Raw genomic sequence first — 13,953 nt, forward strand, 5'->3', positions numbered from 1 at the left:
TTATTGAACATTTACTAAGTGTAAGGAGATACTAAGACCTGTCTTTAGAAATGCACCATTCGAGGGGCGCCTGGGTGGCTCAGTCAGTTAAGCGGCTGCCTTCAGCTCAGGTCATGATCCCGGGGTCCTGGGATCGAGTCCCGCATTGTGCTCCTTGCTCTGCAGGGAGCCTGCTTCTCCCCTGCCTGCCATTCCCCAAGCTTGTGTTTGCTGTCTGTCTCTCTCTCTCTCTTTGTCAAATAAACAAATAAAATCTTAAAAAAAAAAAAAACTATTAGAAATGCACCATTCAATATGGTCCACTAGGCTCATGTAGCTACTATGTATTTAAAAAGTGGCTAGTTCAAATTGAGATGTGCTATAACTGTAAAACATACTCCAGATTTTGAAGGCTTAATATTTAAAAAATGGAAAATATCTCCTTAGTAATTTTTATATTGATTACATGTTGATGTGATAATATTTTAGATATGTTGGATTCAATATATTAAGATAAATTATACATTTTTTTTGAGAGGGGGAGACTTTCCCCTCTCTAAAAAACAGGCAGAGGGGGTGAGAGAGAGAGAATTTTAAGCAGGCTCCACTCCTGGCACAGAGCCTGACATGGGGCTCGAGCTCATGACCTTGAGATCATGACCTGAGCTGAAATCAAGAGCCAGATGCTCAACCGACTGAGCAACCCAGGCACCGTACATTTCTTTTTATTTTTTTAAAATGTGGTTACTAGAAAATTTAAAATTATATGTGTGGCTTACATTTGTAGTTCATATTATCTTTCTACCAGGAAGTGCTTCTTTAGAAATTAACACTCTATCTCATACATGGAAGCAAATCATTAGAAGTCCGTGGAACAAATACTTTAAGGGAGGCAGGTAGAAAGCAGAGGAGGGTGCAGTCATTTCGCTGGTGTGCTCAGGAAAAGATTCTAAGGAGAAGGGAAGGTAGGCCAGGAAGACGGCAAAGAATGCATAAAGCAGAGAAGAAAGACTGGTAGCTTTATGAAAGCATCTACCTTTGAGAGTGACAGAGGAAAAGGAGCCTATAAGAAGCAGCGGAAACTATAGAAATACTATTTTCATAGTTTCCCAGGATATAGTTAAAATTGTGTGTAACTTACTTAAGACATTATTATTTCTTTGTCTTGCTATCTGAATGATAAGAATATTTTTCATAGAAAAATTGCTCAAATATCATGAATGTATTATCCCTGACACCACTAGATGGCACTGTGCTATTGGATTGAAAAGCAGGATGGCAAGGAAAAGGGCAATTTCTTGTCTTTCAGTGGCCTAAATTTTTCGAAGAAGTACTCCTATCATTTTTGAGCATGCAAACCCAATATATGTATGTTTATTTATTTGTAAATTATATACCTAATGCTGCCCTAATAGTCAGGTTTGAGAATTTTCTAACTTTAGGACAAGAAGAAAGTTATGTCCATAGAATCCCTAAAGGCACTTGTTCCTTTAAGAGTCTTTAAAAAAATATTCTGCATGTGGCAATATCTTAAAGCAGATCAGCCATGACTGAATGGCACGAAGAGCCCTTAATTTAAAAGAATGCTGTAGCACATTTGAAACCTGGCTTTTCCCAATGTCCATGCTGAGATTAGATTTTTTTTTTAAGATTTTATTTATTTATTTGAGAGAGAGACAGACAGAGGTAGTGAGAAGAGAGCATGAGTGAGGAGCAGAGGGAGAAGCAGGCTCCCGCTGAGCAAGGAGCCCGACGTGGGGCTCGATCCCAGGACCCTGGGACCATGACCTGAGCCGAAGGCAGACGCTTAACTGACTGAGCCACCCAGGCGCCCCGCTGGGATTCGATTATTGATAGATTGATTGAGTTGTTACTTTTATGGTGGGAGGCATTTTGAGTAGACCTGCTTTTTCAAAGTAAGGAGTGGAAGCCACGGAGATGTTGACTTCCTCCAATTTAGTGAGTAGAGCTGGGATGACTGAACCCCGTCGGTGTGACTTAAGTCAAGTCCTGGTGAGGAGGGTTATAAATTCAATTTCTCACTACTTCCAAGGACCAAAGCAAACAGAAAATGGGTCTCAAATGTGAATTGCCAAAGGTTTTCAAAATTGTGCTTTAATTAATGGACAAGTAATTAATATAAAGACTTTTAAACAAGAAACTGTTGGGGCGCCTGGGTGGCGCCGTCAGTTAAGTGGCCCACTCTTGGTTTCGGCTCAGGAAGTGATCTCAGGGTCCTGGGATCGATCATGAATCATGATGGGTTCTGCCATCATGAAGTGGGTGGAGGGCCATGTAGATGATTTTTACTTATTTAACATCCCAAACAAGAAGTAATAAAATGAAAAGGACTTAATGAGTTCATTTTTGCCCGACAGGCAGGCACTGTCTCAGAACCAGGCTCGCCTGATGCTGCTAATGACTCAGCACGGGAGGGTGCCTCATTCCGGAAGGTGAATCGTGTACTCACAGCAAGTGACACATGTGACCAGGAGAGATGGCTGCTTGGTGCTCTATTTAAGCCAATGACCACCATCTTTTCTGTCTGTAATTCCTCAGATATGTCAGATTAGGTCAACAAAAGAGGTGCACTTTTGTTGATGAGGACGTGGTCACCATGTTGCATTCTCTTGCCTTTGTGCCATTTTGAAGATCAAATTCTTGAATTTCTCAGACTTTGGATTGAAGAAAAACTCAGTTTCCAGTTAGGTTTCAGGGCCTGCCCTGCTATGACAGGACTAGAGCCATAGACGTGACGTTAGTACTTTCATTATTTGTTTGTAGGTTACATGTGTGTTCTAGGCTAATGTATAATGCCACTAGACCAAGCTCCATTAGTTCTGCTTTTAGGCATGACTGCTTGATGTTAATATCTTTCACTGTCTCACTGGTCTCGCTTAGTATAAAGTTCTAGAATTTTAGTCTATGACACATGTAAGTTTGGGACAGAACTGAGCCTTTGGAACCAACCAACCTACTAGGCAACATGTGATTTTCTACATGACAAAATTAGAATATGCTCTCTAAATATTCAATAAAAGGGTGCCTGGGTGGCTCAGTTGGTTAAGCGACTGCCTTGGGCTCAGGTCATGATCCTGGAGTCCCGGGATGGAGTCCCACATCGGGCTCCCTGCTTGGCGGGGAGGCTGCTTCTCCCTCTGACCCTCTTCCCTCTCGTGCTCTCTCTCTATCTCTCATTCTCTCTCTCTCAAATAAATAAATAAAATCTTGAAAAAAAACATTTTGGGGGATAAAGCACTGATATTAATGAATAATTTTGTTTATATATGTACATCTATGAACTACTTAAATGCATCGTGATTATATTCTATTACACACATCTTAAAACATACAAAAATATAATTTTTTGTGTGTTATTCTTTTTTTATTATGTTAATCACCATACAGTACATCATTGTAATGTAGTGTTCCATGATTCATTGTTTGTGCATAACACCCAGTGCTCCACGCAGAACGTGCCCTCTTTAATACCCATCACCAGGCTAACCCATCCCCCCACCCCCCTCCCCTCTAGTACCCTCAGTTTGTTTCTCAGAGTCTATAATTTTTAAAAAGATGAGGTAGACAAATAAATATAACTTGAGGCCCTGATCTTTCCTTCTTCCCTGCCCTGGGGCATGTGCTCTCTGTGTCTCTTGGACTCCTCTGCAGAGGTTCCCAAACTTAGATCCACCTTTCATATAGCTATGCAAATAAAACCAAAAATCAGTATCATCATCCTGGAGGAAACTTTCAAGAGTCTTCTTGTCCCACTTCTTGTTTTTCAGGCACACTTACAACATTATTTCCAAGGTGAACATTATTCTATATAGTTCCCAAATTTCTAAATTTCTAAATAAGAACTTGCTCAATAAGGTGTGGGAGTAGAGTTACCCCAAATAACTGGAAAAATGTATAAGCGGATTATGTCACCCTGTGAGTCATGCCCCTCTTTATGTCATTCTCTCCCCATGGAATCACATGTTCACTTGAGAACTCGTGGTGCCCAGGATGTGGGAAAAATGTATCTCTGTCCAGGATCCCCGTTCTGTGGTCTGAGTCACATGCCTATGAAACCTTGGGAAGGTTAGGCAGACATGTAAGACCAAGGTATAATCTACTCGTAGGAGCAGCTTCATTTGGTTAATCTCTGGCAGCTCCTATAAAGCCACTTCTAATTCACAATTAGACTGAATAGAAGGGCACATTCACTTTTTCTCCCATGTAATTTGAAACCACCCTGAGAACAGCCTGTTCAAATGAGGAGAGGGTAGGACATTTTTTTTTAAATCAACGGTGGGAACCAGAGAGGAAACTCGTACGTGTCTAGTATTTCCATTTGCTAATGATGTGTCTAGGCCTGGTTACCACGGCTTCTGAGAGTTTTCATCCTGATGCCAGGCAAGACTGGCTTCCTTTCGGAAGGCTTTCTCTGTTCGCAGACAGTTTTTGCTCAACATCTTCCCGTTCACCGAGGCTGTTCACTCCTACTTGTCCAGGGAGATATTTTTATTTTTTTGATTCCACATTTTTTTAGTATGGCTCAGAAGATTTTCCAGCATTTTCACAGACATTATTTCATTTGATTGATCCCCATCATCCTCCAGGCAGAGAGAGTAGGTTGTTGGTGTCCCAATTCTATGGATAAAGAAGCAGTCCCTCTAAGAGGTGAAATGACTTCTAATAAACAGCTGAGCTAGGAGAACATTGGTCCTGTGACTTCTACCCCAAAGGATAAGAAAAATTATAGCACAGGAAGTACATTTTGTTATAGCATTAAGCATAGCCAGATTAATTCTAATGTATTTATATTTCTGCTGAATATGTTGCAATTCACCTATTGCTGTCTGGAGCTCATTTAGGTAGAGCCCACCTCTTCCCGATATAAATGCCTTGGCTGTATTCGTATCCCCTTCCCTGCAGAACTAATTACCCTAGTGCTAGGAAATTGATTATGAGAAAATTAAGTGTGTACTGATACCGTAAGCCCCCTTTTAAATGAAACCCCTGAAGTAGCGCTGCCTTTCAGAAATGCATTCTTCACTACAGAAAACGTTTGGTTGCCTTGTAGAGAGACTGTGGAACTGTACACCGTCCCTCTCGCCACAGGGTGTCACGAAGATAAAATTGGCAGCTTAAGAGCCAAGCCAGCTAAGTGAGATGTGTCAGCCAACAACCAGCTTAAAACATTCTTGGATCGTTTTGCTCTGCCTTATCGGGCAGTCTTTGCTTGGGGAAAGTGAAGGATTTTCCCTTTTGCTTCCTAATGCATGATTTCTCTGGCTCTGGCTGTTTTGGTATTTGTCTCTGCACCTGGATCTGCCTCTTTACATTTTGCCTCTTTTTCTATATCCACTCTCTGTTCCCTGTCTTCATCTCTTTCTTTCTCCCTATATTTCTGGGTTTTGTTTGTTTCTTTCTTTCTCATTGTCTGTCACCTTAATTTTCTATAAGCATGTCATATCACTAACAGGTTAAAGAGTCAAAAATGATGAGGGAGGATGTGCGGGCGATCTGGCTGCGACATCTGTCACCCCATTGATCGCCAGGGTTGATTCGGCTGATCTGGCTGGCTAGGCGGGTGTCCCCTTCCTCCCTCACCGCTCCATGTGCGTCCCTCCCGAAGCTGCGCGCTCGGTCGAAGAGGACGACCTTCCCCGATAGAGGAGAGGACCGTTCTTCGGTCAAGGGTATACGAGTAGCTGCGCTCCCCTGCTAGAACCTCCAAACAAGCTCTCAAGGTCCATTTGTAGGAGAACGTAGGGTAGTCAAGCTTCCAAGACTCCAGACACATCCAAATGAGGCGCTGCACGTGGCAGTCTGCCTTTAAAAGAATGAGGGAAATTTAGAACAGCTTCCTTTAAGAATTTTTGGATCATTCTGTATGTGCGTGTCTGTTTGACTGAAATTTATTTATTTATGGACATGTTATTTCCTTATCCTAATCCCTAAATGTAAAACTGAAATACATGTGTGTCTTGCTCACAGTACCTCTCCTGCATTAGCGCCCTGACGCATCCCTTTCCCAATTACTCGGCAATTCTAGATCAGATACATGTGCATACATAGTATTAGAATTTTACACAAATAGGCTTTCTGAAGTGTGCCTGCAGAGCAGAAGGACGCCAGCAGGTGGCAGTCTCACCCAGTAGAAGAGTTGAGAATGGTTTCGTGGTTTTTCTTTAAGACAGTCTGCTTATTTTTGAATGAACTATTGAAGAACCAAAGTTAGGTTCTTGTTTGTTTTTAAGCAAACTCTGAGTTGGTTTAAAGAGAAAGTAGATCATCCCAGCCGTGTCCCATCACTTCCCCAAAATGGTGTACGGATTGTTCTCTTGTTAAAAACACAGCTATTGGATTGAGATACAATCTCACTATTGTCTGGGCATCTGAGTATCATTTAAATTTTATTTTCTCTTGCCAGGCGATTGATTCACAATAGAGAACAGAGCTCCGATAGCGTGTTTCTTTGGCTTTGTATGGCAGTATCCTAACACCTGGAATTTTGGACTTAGTTATCATCTGCACCGACCACACACCTTCCCATCCCATTTTCAGATGAGAAAACAGATCTAGAAAGGATTTGTTCAAAGATGCACAGCTGTGGGGAAGAGGGTCCACGTTAGGACTAAAATCAAGAGCCACAGTAGCTGGGTCTTCAACAAGCTTGAATGATAAGCTGTTATTCAAGTCTGGAGCTAATGGCAATATTGTTGACCTTGGGATTCTCAGGAGTCCAGGCTCTGCTCTCCGCGGCGTTGCCATGTTTGGTTTGAGGGCAAAACAGTAACATCAGGCTGGAGAGGGCTGTCAAAACACGCGCTTGTTCACAAGTGATTATGTTCAGTGTAATTCCCATAGCAACGTAGCAAAGTGCCTGCCCGGAGCAGGATGATAAAATGATTATGCCAGAGAAGGAAGGAAATCCTAGGGACAGCTTGACTGAGGAGGGGTTGTTCTGCACATCAATGTTTGCCGAGTTGCTTCTCCTTAGATGGCAGCAGGAGCAGCACAGTTTGAGACGGGCCTGTGGAGATTGTTGTTTACATAATCAAAAAGAAAGCCCTTATCCGTGGGGGTCTGTAGCAGGGGACTGCCTAGCAAGCCAGAAATCACTCTGGTTCACTTCTGCTAGCTCTGGCAAGTGTTTGAAGATGAAGGACATCTGCCGGCCAATCCCTGCCATTTGCCATGTGGTTCAGTGAACCGGACCAAACTGCAGGGCTCTGGGCCGAGGAACAGATGCTAATGGTAGTTTTTCCAAAGGAGAACACTTGCCAACCTTGGCCAACAAAACTCGGCTTAACAAACATGGCGACAAGCTCGAGGCAGGCCTCCCTAACAGTCACTTTGCCAGTTTTTTAAAAAGTGGTTTATGGGGTGCCTGGGTGGCTCAGTTGGTTAAGCGACTGCCTTCGGCTCAGGTCATGATCCTGGAGTCCCAGGATCGAGTCCCGCATCGGGCTTCCTGCTCAGCAGGGAGTCTGCTTCTCCCTCTGACCCTCTTCCCTCTCGTGCTTTCTATCTCTCATTCTCTCTCTCTCTCAAATAAATAAATAAAATCTTAAAAAAAAAATAAAAAGTGGTTTATGAATGTTAAGTAGTTTTTGTTTAAATATTTTTGTTAGATGGCATGGCTCTATAAAGCAGAGGATGCAGGTGCTTTTGCTAGAGGTGACTAGAGAGTACTTTCTGGTCTAGCCAGTTAATACCAGCTTGGTAGACATGGAGGTGCACTGCCCGGATCTTTCTTCAAGGAAGAGCTTGCCAGCCAGATGTGGGGAGTGCAGTGAGCAGACAGCTAGCAGTTGTCTGATTCTTCTGTGTCCACCTGAACTGTGGAGAGCTGCTTTGCCCTGTCTCCCTCTGCTGCAGGCACTGAGTTGGGAGGGAGGTGAAAGCCCAGCCAGCCATCTTCATCCTGGGGAGGGAGGTGAAAGCCCAGCCAGCCATCTTCATCCAACACAGGCCACCTCTGATGGGCTCTACTTGCCAGAGCTCCCAGCTGGGTCGGCCAAGGCTTGTTGGGCCTTGTTGAGCATTGAAGTTCCTCTTTTTCCTTTGCCGGATCCAGCTTTGTCCCCTACCCTTTAGGGGTGTTGATCCCAAATCCATCTCAGCATCTGTTTTGGGGAAACCCAATCAGCAATAACCAACTTAATCTTTTCAGCTTGGGAAACTTACGGCCCCATAAAGCGAATGCCTAAAAGTCTTTTGTGATAATTTAACTTTTTAATATTTACATAATACAGAAAGCATTACCCTTACAAAGTCTCAGAAAGGAAAAAAAAAATCTAGTGCTAATACTATAAAAACAGTCAGTTATAAATTGACTCTCAACACAGCCCACTTAATGGCTTTTTGACAATGGGAGGAGATTTCTTGGTTCTTGATTTGCAAGCTGCCAAATATCACACTCTGAAGGATTTCACATGTGGTTCTTTATTAATGAATTGCCCTAAATGATTTCATATGTTTCTACTTGTGCTTTGTGGCTCCATCAACCTTCCTAGCTAGTTTCAAAATATCAAAGCACTGCCTTACTCTTGTTGTGGGGGGGGCGGCCAATGTTTCCTCCCTTGGGATTTCCTGCAGAGGGGGGAGGGGGAGCAGGAGAAGGTGGGGAAGGTGTCTCTAGGGCACCAGGCTGCACTCTATTGCCCTAGCAGCTTTGTCTCTAGAGATTGCTGGATTTGTACTTGACCCTTTAATTATCCAATTGGGTTGTTTGGGAATATAATGGATTGAGTTAGGAAAAGAAAAAATCCAAAGGAATAAGTGACCTCAGTTTGAAAGTGCGGCATGGGTAATGATCAGAGGTCATGAGCAGCTGGTTCATGGTATTGGTAAATTTACTTTTGAGTTGATCGCATGCTCAATGTAATTTAAAAAGTAATATACGAACACAACAAATTGGATTACACGAAACCTGAAAGATTTATAATTTAGAAGGTACAGAGGTAAAAAGCCATGATTCAGCCTGTCAGATTTAGAACTGTTTTTAATATGATACAGAGGGGCGATACCTTGGATCACACAGAGGCTGGATTTTGTGTGTTTGTTAGGGCTAAGATTACATCTCATTCTTATCGATATTCCAGGAAGCATTCTTATTAGAACCATCTCCTAGAAGAAAGCAAGTTATATTAAAAGAGATTGAAGCATGAGTCACTTTTCAGTATTGCAAAATGATGAAAAATCATATATAAGGATCCGGGAAAATTTGTGACAGAAGATATTTAAAAAAAAAGGAGAAAAAAGAAAGCAGATGACCAGGAAGAGTTGATTTTCATTTCTGGGATTAAACTATTTCCATAATGATGTATACACACAGTTCTGTCACAAAAATGTGGTTTAGTTTTTCCTCAGTAAGTTGTTAAAGCTATTTGGCTTGCTCTGATTTGGTTCTTTTCAATTTGGACTAATAAGAACAAAGAAAAACAAGTTACATACTTCTTACAACATAAAAATGTCTTTTTTTCCTCAGTGATAACTTAAAGCATTCAAAAATATTTTCTCACAATGCCACTGATAGAATTGTCTCAGGTCTATACATTTTAAATTCTGATACTTTTCCAGTATGTTTAACCCTAAAATGGAAATTGTTGTGTTTAAACTAGGTGGTGTTGCTTTAGGTTTTCTCCAACTGGCAATGCCAGTGCTTTGTCTGTTGGACATCAGGTGCTCACAGCTTCTTCTCGACACACTTAGTGGCTCCCACGGTGCCTTGGCTGGGCTTCTTTGCTAGGTCCGTTCTACAAACATCAGAGAACACTTAGTCCCCACTGGCCTCTCTAGAACAAATACTTTTCCCCCCTTTCTTATTTCACTTTTAGTTCTGCACCCCATGCTTTCTTCCTTTATGCTGCCCTTAGTGTTCCTCTCTGCTGGTCTTGCCTCTCTTTCTTCCTATTATTTCTAGGATTTTATTTGCCTTTTTGTGCAAATGCTTTTTTTTTTTCTTTTTTGTCTCCCGGAAAGACTTCTTATCACACTCACTTGAAAGTGTCGGTGGCACTTTTTAGAGGTCTTGATTGGACTTAATCCACATTTCAACTGCCAGTATTTTACTTAAAAAAGTATTATTGTTCAGGATTATGCTCTCTAAAAGATAGTAGGTAAGGAAGAAAAAGCACAAAAAATTTACCAATTACCAAATCACAGGAAAATGTTCTTACTGGATCACCTGGGAGATATCTAGAGCACTTTGGATAAGTCTTTCTTCTCATTGTTTTTCTCTTTTTTTTTCTTTTCTTCTTCTTCTTCTTTTTTTTAATGCTGAATGTCAATATTTAGAAGCTTTGAGTTCCCATCAAGGATGTTCTCATTTTATCAAAAAACTTTAGTAAAGTCTCTTAATTTTCTTTCTTAGATCTAATCACCCTAACTTTCTTAGATCTAATCACACCTAACTCAGAAGAGTCGTAAGCTATAAAGAGACCTCAGTCCTCTGTATTTGCCACTTCCTTTAGAAGGCATTAATCAGAGATATTTGTGACTCTTCATAGCAGGGGAATATTGACATTAAGAAAGAGAATAGCACCTGAGGGCCCAAAGGAGCAATATTAGCCTGGGGCTTAATTGTCCACAATTTGAAATGGAAGAACAAAACTGAACGTCTGAATGTAATATGTTGGAAAGATGACTAGTGCTCATGGGAGCATTGGGTCCTCTGGAGTTTGAATGAAGAGTTTCTTTGCCCCAGAGACACAGGCGTTTTCATTTTCCCTCCATCAGGGCCAGTGGGTTGGCTCCTTTCACTGACTGATTTTACTACCTCTGATAATCGGACCTTTATCTTCTAAGTGAACATCCTAATCTCTTTTCCTTCTGTTCATTTTATCTACCTTTAGCGTCGACTGAGAGATTAACATTTTTAATACATGAATGTTTGTTACCATGGTTTTCTCTTTTATCCTTTACATATCATGAAATCCACTGGGAAGTCATCAAACATTTCTTGAAGGCATATGGGTATGTACATACGTATGTGTGTGTATATGTGTATGTGTGTGTGTGTGTGTGTGTATTTTTTACTTATTTGGAAAGAATTTCCAACTTAGAGAAAAGTTATTTGAATAATAATAGTATGATAAATAGTTAACCCTTTCTTCACCTTCATCTATGGCTAACATTTCATGCAATGTGCTTGATCATCTGTGCATGCTCTCTTCTCTGTCTGCACACATGCACATCCATCCACAATGCAAAGACACACATACGTATATGTGTATGTACATATACATTTATATAACCGTGTGTGTATACACACATGCTATTTTATTTTACCTAAAGCATTTGAGAATCAGTTTCACACATCATGACCCTTTATCCCTAAATAGATCGGTATTTTTTAGGATTAGAGTATGCTCGGGCGCCTGGGTGGCTCAGTCAGTTAAGCATCTGCCTTTGGCTTGGGTCCTGATCTCAGGGTCCTGGGATCGAGTCCCTCATCAGGCTCCCTGCTCAGCGGGGACCCTGCTTCTCCCTCTGGCCCTCTCCTTCTGCCCCTACCCCAGAACTCTCCCATGCCCACTCATGCTCTCTCTCTCTTTTGCTCTCAAAAAAAAAAAAAAAAAAAGTGTATGCTCTTATATAACCACAAGGCAGTTGTCAACTTTGGTAATATAACATTAATACTTTTCTCTAATTTGGATTTTAATTTTCCCATTGCCCCAGAAATATTCTTTATAGCCTCTTTCCCCCACAGTACAGGATTCTGTCAGGGACAGGTATTGCATTTAGTTGTTAAGTCTCTTTAATCTGTGAAACACTTCCATAGGCTTTCTTTGTCTTTTAGGACATTGACAATTTTAAAGATAGATAGAGTCCTCCCACTTTTTAAACACAGGAGTCTCCTCATTTTGAGTTTGTGTGATGTTTCCTCTTGATGAGACTCGGTTACTCGTTCCCTACTCGGTTACGCTGTGAGCTTCTCACAGGTATGTCTGGAGACACATGATGTCCATCCGCCCCTTGGCAGGGACGTCCACGTTCACCCCATGGTGAAAGCGCTGTCCGGCTTCTCCTCTCTGCAGCTGCTATTTTCTCCCTTGCGACTAGTAAGCAGGTTGTGGACACTTGAAGATCATGCAGATATCCTGCTTGCCATTAAGTTTCCCTTGAGATTTAGCATCAGTGAAGGATTCTTGCCTAAACTTTATTACAGTGGTTACACAGTGAAGGTGATCCCCCCTCAGCACCCTCTGCACGTTTACCAGGCAGCATGTGATATTCTACTGTAACCAAGAACCCTCCCTTCTCCCGTATGTATTTATGTGTGTGTGTATATATGTATGTATGATCTGTATGGACACATGGCTTCCCGGTTCCCAAATGGTCTATAATTATTGGTCTTATTTAGTTTTGAGCTCAGATTATTCCAGATTTGGCCAGAGTCCCATCAAGCTGGTTCACTGTGCCTCGGTCCTGTGTCCGTTCTTTGAAGCACATCCTTATCTGCTGATGTAACAAAATGTTCCAGGCCCATCTTGTAGTTGCAGGCTCACTCTTCTCCAGTCCTGCTTTCAGCCACTTCTCCGAGGACCACTGGTTCCTTTTGGTAGAGAGCGGTATTAGAAATCAAGATCTGTGCACTTGCTGTGCCGATTGCTGCCGGGATATCTCTACTTCAAGCCATGATTAGAAGCCTGGAGCTTTTAGCTTCAACCCTCCCTCCCACTCCAGTCTCCAGAGAGGGCTGGAAAATGAATTAATGAGTGATCATGCCTCTGTGATGAAGCCTCCAGAAGAATCCCTAAAGTACTGGGTGTGGAGAGCTTCTGGGTTGGGGAACACTTCTACCTGCTGGGAGGGTGGTGCCCGTTCCACGGGGACAAAAACTCCTGTGCTCAGGACTCTCCCACACCTTGCTCTAGGTGTCTCTTCACCTGGCTGCTCTTCCGTATCTTTTAAAATATCTTTTGTGATAAGTCAACAACGGTAAATGAACTGGTTGCCTGAGTTCAGGGAGCTGCCCTAACACATTATTGGACCTTGGGGAAGGGGTTGTGGGGACCTCTTATTTGCAGCCAAATCAGACAGAGGCTGCGGGTAACCTGACAGCCCACTGCTTACAGCTGGCTCCGGAAGGGGCGGGGGCAGTCGTGTGGGACTTAGCCTTAACGTCTGGGGTCTGCGCTAAGTCCAGGCAGTTAGTGTTGGGGTTGCTTGGCGTGGAAAACCCACACCTCTGGCGTCAGAAGTGTTGGGAGTGTGGTAGTCGTGTGACAGTGGACGGCAGTGAAAAAAGAGGCATTTTTTCCTATTCACGGATTGATTTGGGATTTATTCTTGTGTATGGTGTGAGAAATGGCTGTAATTTTCTCTTTTTCCAAACGGCTAATCGTTGTCCAGCATCATTTATAAAAAGGCCATCCATCTCTGCTACAGTAATTTGCAACATGGCCTGTATCATGTACTTGCTTCTACATGGAGTTAAACCCTATCCTTTTTTTTTTTTTAAAGATTTTATTTATTTATTTGACAGAGCAAGAGAGCACAAACAGGGGGAGCAGCAGAGGGAGAGGGAAAAGCAGGCTCCCTGCTGAGCAGGGAGCCCGATGCGGGGCTTGGTCCCAGGACCCTGAGATCATGACCTGAGCCGAAGGCAGACGCTTAACCGACTGAGCCACCCAGGCGCCCAAAACCCTATCCTTTTTTTTTTTAAGGCACTATCTATCTATGGCAATAAAAATTTGGGTTAAGTAAGCCCTCTGAATTAAGTCTGTGGGCCCTCTGTAAGAAAGAGTTTAAAAATTAAAACTGCAACTTAAAGATTTTGATATTATCCTTAGGAGAGTGAATTAGGTGTCACAATTAAAGCAGTAGAGTGGTCCGTGTTCCTACCATCAGTTCTCAAACTTTGTTAAAATGCACATTTCTGAGCTCTTTTGTTAATATTCTTATATACAAGTTGAGGGTAGGGCCTTGATATGGTAACTGCTTAATACATGGGTGGATAGAGTAAGGTAA

This window comes from Callorhinus ursinus, unplaced genomic scaffold, assembly GCF_003265705.2.
Source record: "Callorhinus ursinus isolate GAN/ISIS: 27379988/994484 unplaced genomic scaffold, GSC_fseal_2.0 scaffold22, whole genome shotgun sequence".
In the NCBI taxonomy this organism is placed as follows: Eukaryota; Metazoa; Chordata; class Mammalia; order Carnivora; family Otariidae; genus Callorhinus; species Callorhinus ursinus.